This window comes from Choloepus didactylus, chromosome 15 (genome assembly GCF_015220235.1).
Source record: "Choloepus didactylus isolate mChoDid1 chromosome 15, mChoDid1.pri, whole genome shotgun sequence".
NCBI lineage: Eukaryota > Metazoa > Chordata > Mammalia > Pilosa > Megalonychidae > Choloepus > Choloepus didactylus.
The window spans coordinates 54,576,245-54,586,706 of NC_051321.1; the positions used below are offsets into that span (position 1 = coordinate 54,576,245).

General features: G+C 35.3%; 1 long non-coding RNA gene across 1 annotated transcript; it reads right to left on the bottom strand.

Moving 5' to 3' along the window:
• Positions 1-4,384: 4,384 nt before the first annotated feature.
• LOC119510132 lies at positions 4,385-8,146 on the bottom strand. Its single transcript, XR_005211822.1, has 3 exons — positions 8,104-8,146; positions 7,224-7,321; positions 4,385-4,429 (listed from the first exon to the last, which is right to left on the bottom strand). It is a non-coding gene; the product is annotated as an uncharacterized LOC119510132 (long non-coding RNA).
• Positions 8,147-10,462: the final 2,316 nt, after the last annotated feature.

A 10,462-nucleotide genomic window follows, 5' to 3' on the forward strand; every position in this document is an offset into this window, starting at 1 on the left:
CACAGGTAAATATTATTTACTTCTATCTCTATAGATATTTCCTTAAATTTCTGGCCTAAAATCAGAAAATATAAGATATACATAGACTCATAACAGCATTTCCATTAAAAAGAATCTTTTCATAAAAAGCAAAGTAATTTCATTGGAAATAACTAAGATTTATATACAAAGTGGTGGGGTGGGGTTGGGGGAGCAATAGGGACTGAGAACTCTGTTTTTTCTTTCCTACCAAAGAAGAAAATGCTGATTGATTCCCATTTTGTTGATACTAAATGTTTTCCTGCAATCTGTGGCATTGACAAAAGTACTTAAAACTCAACAGCTTGTTTTCCCTCCTCCTTGACATAAGTTAATAGGATTTGCTCAAGTCACATGAAAAATTTGAGTCTTCAAATTCACATTTGAATTTCACATCAGCTTCAGGAGCCAAGACATGCCTCAAGTGCTTTAGTGTCATCAAGATTCCATGGAAGAGAAAACAGAGCTCAAAGATGGAAAGAAAATATTCACGTGTTTCAGCAAAGGTTATGCCTACTGGAGAGGTGAGATGTATTTGCTGTTTCAATGAGTTGGATCAAATTCACCAAAACTGATGGAGGTGAACAGGTTTTTAAAAATATTTGCTTAAACAAACTGTGTCCCTTGCATGGCTTCTTGTGGCTTTCTTTTCTGAAGATATTCCTCGTAAGTGCACACTTCAGCATCCCCATTCAGTCCAATTGTCAGACCTTGGTAGAGAAGTTATATAACTGCCTTTGGTGAGTGAGGAAACTTGTTTTACTCCTCACTGACCCATCAACACTTCAAAGGATAAATCTATAAATTTATAGAAGACAGAGGCTGCACCTTGTACAAGGTGACATATGTGGGAAAACTAAATTTAGTTCTGGCAGATGAACAGGAAAACCTTCCATAAGCAGGCAGGTTATTCTTTCTCCTTATATATTTCTCCTTAAAGCCAGACATACATCCAACTCGGATATTTAAATAGGCATTTCAGACATCCAATATGTCAGCAAATATATAAAAGAGTAGCTATTACTATATTAATTTGTATATGATGCCTTTGAAACACAACTGTAACATTGCCCACTGTAATGGTGTGTAAAATAAGAGAATGTGTTAAATCTTCTCAACCTACATTCTTCTGATGATGAATAAGGCATTTGCTGGAAAACTGGTACATTTTTACCCACACAAAATTGCCAAATGACAATGACATGCTCAAGGTGCAGCTATTTAAAATGTGATAATTTTAAAGAAGAGAAATAAAAACAATAACAGTATTAATTAAAATATTGCGCTTACTATGAGTGAAGCCTCATTTGAAGACCTTTTCATATATTGTTATTCATTCAACCTTATGTTTTGGTTAATTTTATTATTTCTGATTTCCAGATGGGGCCATTAAGGCACAAAGAGATTTAGTAACTTACTCATGGTCGAACAGACAGCAAGTGTCAGAGCAGGATTTGAACCTATGCAATGTGACTTTGGGTCTTCTCCTGCCAATCTCTATACAATACTGCATCATGTAAAACACATGCTAACATGTGCTCACATTGGCACTGGTGTATGGTAATGCATCAAGATGCAAGGTGGTCATAAAAAGGGATGCTAAAATTAGCCCAGGGAATTTCCCCCTCCACCAGAGATCATTTTGATCAAAATTCTTAATTGCAGGTGATTCCCATTTTTATATCCCCTGCCCAAATATTTCTCCTTAAAGCCAGAGATACATCCAACTTGGATATTTAAATAGGCATGTCAGACATCCAATATGTCAGCAAATATTGTTGTTTCTTCCTTAAAGAGATAGCTGGAATCAATTTTCTTTTTTCTAAACAACACATCTCTTACTATTTTTACTTGAAAAAGGTGCCTTAAAGGTAATTATCATTACTTTCACTGAGACATCCTTGATCCATGCCACCCTAATCTCATTCTGGAACACTGCAGCTGGCTTCTAATTGGCTTCTGCCTTTGCCTTCTTAAGTCTATATTTAATATAACACCCAGACTGATTCTTTTTAAACATAAACCAGGCCTTGCAGTAATAGTAGCCACCTGGTTTCCAGCATCGTTGACCGTGCAGGTGGCTAGGTTCCTGCTTGCCTTCTCCACCATCAGATCTCCAGCCACTCATGCACCAAGCCTGTATATCAAAAACCAATAAAAGATCCCAAACTGTAAGAGTTTGCAAGTGAGAGGCACCACCTCCTAGAACCAAGAAGACAGCTGTTGACCAGGACCAACCTAGAGTTTACACTGTTGCATCACCACTTAAAACCTCTGCAGTTCCTCTTCAAAGCTGACAAAGTGGATTATACAATCTTAAAAGAATGGTTATGGCAACAGAAGGAAATCAAAACTTTCAAAGATTTCCTATTTTCTGCATTTGGCACAGAACTGCTCTTAAAGATTTCTGCACTGAGTGGCCAGCAGCACTAGACTTCTAATAAATGTGAGTAAAAATACCCAATTAAAACAGATTTAGCTAATTATGTTTCAGCAATGCCATCCACTCAAAATCTCAGAGCAGGAGTACTAACTTTATGGGGTAAATTCTCCAATCTGAATTTAAATGGTCAGCAAAGAAGGAAAATACTGAACTTGCAGGAGAGCAATACTGAAAGACCACAGATGTGCTTACCATCAAAATGACACAGTTAGAATCAAGTAATTTATCTACTCATAGTTTCATACCTTGAATCTTAACAAATCAAAGAATAAGAAAAAAGTACCATGGAAGCATATGTGTAGGAGTATATATGAAAAGAGGAAAAATATATACAAATTAAAAGCTAAAAAAACCATGGATAAGAACATGTTGGTGCTAAATGAGTTGAAGATCACAAATGTCTGCTGTTAATCTTTAGATTGAGGGGGAATCAAATTTAGCATTTCTAAGTACAAAGAATCAGTACAAAATCTATATTTAACTATACGAATCATGAATTGGAAATCTCTACTTTATTGATTTTATATATTTGTAATCAATACTAAATTAGATATAAACTTCAAAATATTTTTAAACTGCTACTTTATAATGGAGTCAAATTATTCTTTTTACACATATATGCTCAAAAAGGAAACAGGTTATTCCATTCACCCCAAATGCCAGAGAGACTCCCCGTTCAACTCGGTAAAAGCCAAAGTCTCTTCAGCAGCCCACAGTGCTGTGTAGAGAACAGGGTCCCAGGACCTCATGACCTCCCTGACTCCATTTCCTCCTACTTTCCCCTGGCTTGCCCCCCTACAGCACACTGGCCTTTTTGCTTTTTGTGAGCAGTCTAAGCTTCCTCAAGGCTTGTGTCCTTGCTGTTTCGTCTACCTGGGACTCTTTCTCCAGATACCAGCATAGGTCTCTCCCTCCCTCTCTCCTTCCATCTTTTCCAAAAATGCCATTTTGACAGTAAGGCCTCTTCTGGCCACACAGTGCCCACTCCCCACCCTTGTTGTCCCTCTACCCTTCTAGAAAGGAATTCTCTAGCTGCAGCCTTCCCTGATGACCACATCAGACCCTCTGGGAGTAGGGTAATTTCTCTCTTTTTTTTTCAGGCATGCATATTTGCCATGTGGTCCCAAAACTGATTGTACAGGTCTTTTAGGACATAGCTGTGGGTCAACATGAGTATCTCTTCTCTCTGCTCTGAGAAGGGAAGGGAAGGGAAGCTCTGAAAAGAGCATAAAGGAATAGACTGTCTCTCTGGGTCTCAATAAGAGTGTATATTAATGGTTAATGTATCTCTTTTACGATGCATGTGGGCACTGGAAAGAGGAGTAAAGAAAGCCAGAGCCCCTCAATGCAACAACAGGGACCCAGTGATTTCAAGTACAAAGCAGATACATTGCAGTGGAGGAAACATTATTTCTCATTATGAGGTAACATTGTACTGTCTCATAAAAATTAATATTAGTCTTAGAAAGAGAGATGGTTATTTCAATAGATCACTAATTTCATAATTAATCATAAATAACAGCTGGTTTGGAGCTCCAACTAGATGGAGAATTAAAAAGGCAACTTGAAGGCTCATGGGATGGGCACAGGTGCTCACTTCCCCCACTCCACCTCCACTGCCCACCCCCATCCCAGCACCTGTGAAATTCAAGGCCCAACAGCATGAGTGCTGGGCATTTCTTGAGGATGCATAGCCCAGATCTAGGACATCATATGGGCAAAAGTGTAAAGATCTTCCCAGAAGCAGGTTCCACACTGTGAAAAGGGATTGTATTTGAAAACTGAGGGGACTGAAGAAAAGGCTGCTTAGGGGATACATGCCAACCTGAAGGCAAAACAGCCAGGTCAGGAGAGGACATGCCTGGGACTCCCTCCCTGGGTTCCACAGGAACCCAAGGAAAGACCAAGTAGCTAGAATGCTTACCTTTAGCTTCTTATATCATAATTCCCTTCTGAAATTGTCCTAACCTTCAACAAAAAAAAAAAATTGTGTAAGTACAACAAAAATACATTTTGGTCAAATGCTGACTAGCAAAATATTTAAATCAAAATTCAACCAAGAGAAGATTGATACTGAATATCATCATCACAAAATAACGTCTGATATAAGAATATATCTTAAATCATGCCCCAAAATTGTGAAATAATATTTGATGAATTACTTTACTATACTATACTACATTATTACTATTATAATACTACTTGATTATTTTAAAATATGGTTGTTAGGTTTTAAAAGTTTACCATTAAAGTGAAAAAATAAACGTCTCAACACCATCACCAGCTAATTGTTCCTGCAGTCCCTAAACTGCATGTTTGCAACACTAAATCAATGCTCACACTTTAACCAATATCAGCAAAGGCAGCAAAATATATCTGGGCCACTTCTGCTTCTTCTAGTTCCTGCTACTACTGATATTGCCACCAAGTTCTGCTCTTCTTCCCCTCTAATACTAACTGACTCAAGTCTTCTCCTCAACTTCTGAACCAAATGGTTCATTGTGATGTTACAATTCCATTGATGCAATCCCTAAACAAAAGCTTCCTGCACTGCTTGCAAAAGATGCTTTCTGAATATTTTTAGAAGCAGATTTAAGGATCTCACTAATTTTTATTTTTAATAATTTGCATACACTTGCTGTTTCACCCAATCACTTGAGGAAAATTGCCTCTGAAATTCCAACTCAATTTCATTGCGCATTTTAGTATTTTTCCTGAATTAGAATGATAGGAGAATCAAGCAATCATGTAGAAAATGCATGCTCTCTCAAGAAATGTCAGTACAAGCATTATGGAAGACCAGCTCCAGAATGCTACAAACTCGAGGAAGAAAAATAGAGCCTGTCAAGGCCTTGATTTTGGATTTCCAGCCTTCAAAACCATGAAACCATAAATCCTGTTCTTTAAACCAACCAGTTGTGTCATATTTGTCATAGCAGACCTGGCAAACTAAGACAGTAGGTGAGAAAGAATGCACAAAACCTTCTGGTTTGTTGTTAGAGAGCCTTGTTTCTTTTAACGGAAGGAGAGAAGGACCAGCAAGTTCCTGGGTTACAGATCAAATTATTTTAGTTTTAAATCGATGAAAATACGTGATTCTATTTATGTTTCTAATGAACATATCTCATAACTTGGCAACAAAAAAGAGAATATTGATGATAATGTAAAGGCTTCTTTTTAAAAAAAATCTCTTTTTTACTTTTGGTTTAGAAAGGAAAATGAACTCAACCTGAATAATTAAAAATAAAAATGAGTTAAAATGGCTGCTTGTCATAATGATGTAGAAAAATGACCTCCAAAGATCCAGATATCCCATTATAGGGGGAGGATGAAAATTTGCTCCCTTGCTTAATTTGGTTGAGACCAAAAAGTAATCTGGAATTCAAGCTCAGGGCAGATAAACAATGGATAACTGAAGTTTTTAACCAACTGAGCCATTTAGATAAGAAAAAAAGGGCACTTATCTTTTAAATGATGCACTCATTTCAAACATTTTGCTTCAATGATTTTGGGAAGTAAGACATTTATGTTCTTTTATGGACTTGGGGATAAGACTTTATGTGAATGAATTACACTATGCATTTGCCTTATTGTTAGCACAGCTCTTATATCAGTGAAGGAGGACCATAAGTTACAATTAACGTTTCTTTCTATATCCCAAGATTTCTAGCATATTTTCTTTAGGAGACGTTCAGATCACATGGCTGCTTTTGACCAAAGAGATTACTAATTCAACCAGAATCAGTAGTTGGAGTTGAGTGTATGTGAATTTAACCTTCTGGGTCAATGTATCATTCTCACTTTTATACATTAATGTTTATTGTTTTTTTGCTTATTATCCAAGTAAATATATGTTCAATGGAGAAAATTTAGAAAATATATATATGGGTACATTTAAGCAGAAAAAAACAAAAACCAAACAAATATCATTTAAATCCTACCAACAGAGATTATCAACAATAACATTTTGGACTTTTTCTATTCTCTTTACTTCATTACACTTTTCCAAACATTTTTTAAGAAAAAAATAGTTATTTTATTTCATATCTTTTTTCATTACTTGCTAGTTAAATCTAACCAAATATTGTGAACTCATTTCTAGTCCATTATCTATTCATTTACTGAAGCATTTTAGTAGCTGCATAGCATTCTATTGTATGGCTATGCTATAGTATATTTAACCACGTAATTAGGTATTTGTAGCATGATGCTGGATGAGTAAAAAAAAAAAAAAAGCTATGATTCAGATTTCATTTTTGAATGCACTTGACCACCTCACTTCTAATTACTGAAAATCATAAAATTGGTAGAGATTTCAAGTTATCCACCAAAATCCATTCTCCCCTCATTCATGGAACCATAGCTGGGGACTACATTTCCATATCCCCTTTCCTTCTAAGTGTGGAATGTGAACCAAAGGATGTGTGCCATTTCCAGGTCTAGACCTTAAAATCTTTATATGTGCTTCCCTGCTTTTATCTCTCTCTCCCTCCCGAACTGGAACCAGGAATTGGCAGCCACCCAGCTTTAACCAAGCAGATGACCACAATGACTTGAACTGAACCTAAGCCCCTGAATAACTAAGTAGAAGATAGCTGCTCCACACCATTCCAGGAAAATTGTGAGGGACAGAAAATAACTGATTTATCCTTTAAGCTATCAAAATTACTGGGTTTCTTTGTTATAAAAACAGTTACACCAAATCCACCTTCTATTTGTCTAACAGTGGTTTAACTACAGCAAAATGGTAGCCCCATTTCACCTTGGTGAGAAGTCCAGGACATATTAGAACTTCCTCTTCCTAAAGTCTTTAAAAATATGTTCAGGAGAAACCCAATCATAATTTCCATTTCTGAATCTCTGGGAATGAAGTAGAAGGAGCAACATTACTCAGTTTGTACCAAATCAGGAAATTTCTCAATGTTTTCTGCTTCCACTAAAGTTTATTAACATTTGACAAAACAAGACAATACCCACCCCACCAAAAGGAGGTTCACCCTGGTTAGGACCCAGCCCTCTACTAATGTCAAGTTACTTTTCAAATAATGATAATATGGGTGCTCAAAGAAACCCTGGAAATCATTAAATTAAGTTCCTTCTTTTTACAAATGCACAAACTGATGTCCAGATAGATTAGAAGCCTTGTTAAATATCACCCAGATGCAGATACCAATGCACAACCAGAATACAAACTCCATAGATCCTGATTTCTAGTCAAGAATTCTTTCCACTGCCCTAAAATACAAGCATAAAGAGGAAGAGATTCTTTTCCAAAAGTTCTGGCTGATAATTCATTATCTTCAGCCACATTCTTTTCCCCCAATACTCTCCCTTTTTAATGCCTAATGTACTGAAGAGCAAAGAATAGGTCCATTCAATCTTTCCAGGTTGAATGATAATATTCATTCATTGAGCAATTATTGCACAACAACAATGGTTTTAGCAATGATGAGTAGGATACAATTCAAGGAAGCATACCAATTATAATATTCTGAGTGTGAAGGCAAGCAACTATAATATTCTGAGTATGATGAGCTATGTAAGATAGGAAAAAATACAAAGTGTTTATGGTTTTGTGTAATTGCAAATCCCAACCCAATCTTTTTATTTTAGTGCAATTTTATTGAGATATATTCACACACCATATGATCCATCCAAAGAATACTATCAGTGGCTCACATCATCATCATCTAGTTGTGCATTCATTGCCACAATCAATTTTAGAACATTTTCATTACTCCAAAATAAAGAAAAAATAAAAATAAAAAAGAATTCCCAAAACATCTCATACCCCTTTTTCCCCCTGTTATGTTATATCTTTTTATCTTTATTTTACTAATCATCTGCCTATACACTGGATAAAGGGAGTGTCAGTCGCAAGGTTTCACAATCATACTTTCCACGATAAAAGCTATATAATTACCTAATCATCATCAAGAATCAAGTCTACTGGATTACAGTCCAACAGATTCAGTTACCTTCTGGCTATTCTAATACACTAGAAACTAAAAAGGATATCTATATAATGCATAAAATAACCTCCAGAATGACCTCTTGACACTATTTGAAATCTCTTAGCCATTGAAACTTTATTTTGTTTCATTTCTCTTCCCCCTTTTGGTCAAGAAGGCATTATCAATCCCATGATGCCAGGGTCAGGCTCAACCCTGGGAGTCATGGCCCACATAGGGGGAAGCAACCCAATCTTGAAGGTCATAGAAGGCTTCCTGGAAGGGGTGCTTCAGAGCTGATTTCTAAAGAATGTGTGCAAGATAGCCAGACAAAGCAGAGAGAACAGTAGGGAAATCAGGAACGACCAGATATAATGGAACCCTGGTGGAATCCCAGACTAACATCTTTTCCCATCTCCTTCAAGTCCACTACCCTTTTATCCTCCCCATATGCTTTTTCCCATTATCCAATCTCTGTTCCATGTGGTGAGATAATACTCATCATAACCACAAAAACATGTAAAATCCTATGGACAGCATGGACTTAAATTTAAATAAAAACAACTGGAAATAACTTCCTTTTACTGCCAATTTACATTTCTTCTTTACCATCACATTAATTTTCTCTACAAAACTGAAATATATGTTGCTGAAAATATTCAGGTTTTTCATGCACAATGGACTATAATTTTGAAACTATTAATAGCTCCTTAAATGATTAGTGAGGCATTTAATCATTTGTGTAGATGGAGGAGGTAAATGGGCCCACAGTGGGGTCTCTAGGTCATGTAATCATCTGCTTTTCCAGTCTCTGGAGTTAAACAAGGATATTTCTTGATTGATAGCACAAGTGTAAATTATTTCCCATAGAACTGGCCTTCTCAAAAAACCTCTTAATTATAGATGTGGAGGTTTATTGCATTTTATGAAATGCTTAAAAAAAGATTTAAATGATTTATGTTTCATGTTTGATAATGAAATAGTATACTTAAGTGCCCCTTAAAATTTTACCATAAAACTTCAAAACAATTTAACATAAATAAGAATATATTACATAAAAATATATATCATGGAATGTATATATCAAATGTATAGGTTGTATACATAAAATAGACTCCAAACCTCATTATCTCTTCTAAAATAATTGTAGAAGAAATCAAGGCCAGTGTTTTTATACCATATCGTCTATAAAGATTGCAACTCTATAATGACTTAGTTAACATCAGGGACAACACTCAATTTAGGACTCTGATCACAAATATCACATTATATATTAACTAGCTATAAATTAATCTGTAGATTCATTATCTATAGATTAATTTACAGATAACTGTACATTTTATAGCATTATTAGAAATCTGCCTCTTTCTCTACTAGAAGTAACATGGTGTTCCAATGACCTTAATAGTTGTAATAAAATGCTAAAATATTTTATTCATTCACATACTTTTAATAAATAATTAAAAACCTTATGATCAAACCACCCAATGATCAAACTCTTTAAAACAATAAAACTTTGATTAAATACTGAACCCTGAAAATATAAAAGTATATTTAGACAAAATCTGTACCCATAACTTATTAGTGATTTTTAAAAAGATAGAATTTGGAAACTATTCATCTTTTGACTAGAAAGGACATATTTAACCAGATGAAAAAAGAGGTGCTAGCAACCTGAGAAGCATATCCAAATTTATTGCAGTGATCATGACTGGAGCACACTTTTCCCATGTTATGTTTTTCCTCTTTGGCTAAAAGTGTTTGCATTCAATACTTCAACTTAATTAGTCTTTCAGTGCCTTGCTCTTCTTATTTCTTTTCTATTTCATTTTTCTCTCTCCATTTTATTCATCATATCTCCTCTAATGACTCAGTAATTCTTATACAGTTTTCCAGAGTTTCTATTCACAGTTAATCCATTTTTATAATTGGTTAAAGTTCTATTACTTTCATTAAGTAAGTAAATGTCTGGAAACATGTACCATTCTTATAATAACCCGTATATTAAAGTTCAAATAAATAACACATCTGTTAAACTTTGCACATAGAC